At 32.2% G+C, this 2,611-nt stretch overlaps 1 pseudogene; it reads left to right on the plus strand.

Moving 5' to 3' along the window:
- Positions 1-363: 363 nt before the first annotated feature.
- Positions 364-1,963, plus strand: LOC111916504 (syntaxin-61-like; annotated as a pseudogene).
- Positions 1,964-2,611: the final 648 nt, after the last annotated feature.

Below are 2,611 nucleotides of genomic sequence, written 5' to 3' on the forward strand. Positions count from 1 at the left end.
GGGGTGGTGAAACAACAAGAAATAAGTGAATCGGTGAAAATGCAGATCTTGAAGCTTTGGAACGGCGACTACGAAAAGAAAGAAATACAGTTAGGTTAGATTCAAAAAAAGATAACATGTCTTTTATTAGTTATTTTAGTTTTATATCTATTTTGTTATTTCTGTTATAATTAAAAATGAATATATATCGGCTTTGGGAAGAATTGACGGATGCCCAATTTTCAGATCGTGATTCTATATCCATTTTGTTAATTTTTTTTAAATAGATTTCCACATTATTTTCTTCTCAAACATTTGATTAAGGACTATGTGATAATAATTAGCTACACATGTGTTTACAAATGCATAGGTAGGTAGTTTATTTTCTTTGTTTTTATTTTTGTTTCTGTTTTGTCCTTGCCTAGTTACTTGCTAGGCTTGTGGTTTCTAAAAAAAATGTATGATACTTTACAATATCACTTTCTTAAAACAATCATAGTTAGTGAACCACATATGTTTCGATTCTAGACTCGCCACTGGTACATAGGAATGGAATCTTGAATTCCAGTTGGTTGTTGTAAGCTTTGGCATAAGTTGTGACATTTTGGTAATTCATTTACAGCTCCCCCTTCTGCATAAAGATTTGTTTTCATCTGGGCTACGTAAGCGCTCTGGTGTTCTTCTCTACGGTCCTCCTGGTATAGGGAAAGTATATTAATGTTTTATCATCTTATAATCATTTATTTTGTGATTGATAGCCTCCAGGGCAGCTTTCATGAATGGGAACGCATCCCTGTTGGTGCGGGTAACAATCCCGGTTGACAAAGGAACTCCTTTCCAATTGCGAGAGCATTGAATGGCATGTATGTATCTGAAATACAGACAAGTTAAGCCAGATCAAATTTGTTTTGAATTCTAAAAATGAATTTTTGTGATAGGGAAGGTGGATGAGCTGGAAATGACTATTTTTGTAGCTGCTAGAGACCCTTCTTTGTATGGTATAAACCAAGTGGAGCTTGAAAAGCAAAGGAAGTGGACCACTACTGCTCCGATTCAGGTACAATACAAATATTTTATTTCTTCAAAATATTTGTATGTTTTTGTAGATAATGATGATTTTATTTCTTCAAAATCATACACACAGATGCTTCTCATCAAGTAAGCTTTTTCCTTTATAATTTCTTTAGATATATCATTTTAAAGAGTGTCTTGTCTTGTTTACTAGCCCCAAATGAATTGTTTTTTATACTTATATTTTATTGATAGATACACCTAAATAAGCAGGTCCAATGGGTTGATCTAGCATACCTTTACCAACTGTTTATAACCTCTTAAATTGTTTTTTGAACCAAAAAAACGAGCATGGATGATGATGTATTTTTATTATAGCGTCCTACTTTCGTTCCTTTGTGTTATAAATTTTTATTTTAAAATTTTTACCACAATGTCATCCAAATGGAAAACATTTAGGTCCTAATAAGAAGTTGAATGTACAATGCTAAAGATGAATAAGAAAACAAAGCTCAAACTAGATTGTGTTAATGATAATAAAAATTGAAATATATAAATATGTATTTGTGAATAATATGTAATTATTGTATGTATGGTACAATAGACAACAAGATGAAGAGTTAGATTAACTAAGTGCAAGTGTAGAAAGGATCGGATTTGTTGGGCTCACCATACATGACAGACTCCTTTCACAGGTGCACATCTGCTTTATGCATGGACATCATCATCTTCTTCTTATTCACACTTCACAATTGACATAGACAGATAAATAGATAGATATTTTATTTGATCACCAAAAACAATTTTAGTTGTTTATTTCCCATCGCAGGAGAAAATTATAGAGGATTTGGGTTCAGAATTGGAAAGTACATCTAATCGTCTTGATTTTGTTCAGGTTAGTCTTCTCTCATTTCATGATGTGTTTGATACTACATAATAGGTGATAGATGGGACAAGACTGGACCTCACCTAATAAATAATAATTAACAGAAGTTAGCTTACTTGTACTACTTTGACGTCCATTGAGACCAGACAAAAAACTTTGCAATCTTTTCTTTTGTCCAACCCAAAAATTGAGCCCATTATGTTTGGATAACCAGAATCATATATGTCTCTCCGCTCATCCATTATAATAATACCTAAGAAGCAGAACCAAACCTTTCTTTCTCAATCTCGGGTAGGTTTTTCCTATTTTTTTAATTGCTTACTGTCATATGCTTTACGTTTTTCATTTAACATGTGAATTGGTTAATTTGTTTGTGTTTGATATAGTTTGATTGTCATTATATATAACAAGTGAGTTTTCCTGCTTGAATCTGAAGTTTATTATTGATACGAAATAAGGATTTCATCATTCATATACCGGACACAAAATTTTTAAGAAAGTGAAAACTACAGGACTTTTTTTTCTTAGGTTCTGTCTTTAGACTCTGAAGTGCTTGATTTGTTGCATAGGTGGAGGGTCATAATCTTGTTATCAGAAGACAATGTCAATTGATTGAGAGTTTTTATAACAAGGTCTTATCTTTTTGTTAAGAATATATGATGTTTGTATCGTTTGTAGAGAGTTTAGGGTAGACCTTATCACATCTCAAATTTGAACACTTTTAGCATCTGACTC

Source organism: Lactuca sativa, chromosome 5 (assembly GCF_002870075.4).
Source record: "Lactuca sativa cultivar Salinas chromosome 5, Lsat_Salinas_v11, whole genome shotgun sequence".
In the NCBI taxonomy this organism is placed as follows: Eukaryota; Viridiplantae; Streptophyta; class Magnoliopsida; order Asterales; family Asteraceae; genus Lactuca; species Lactuca sativa.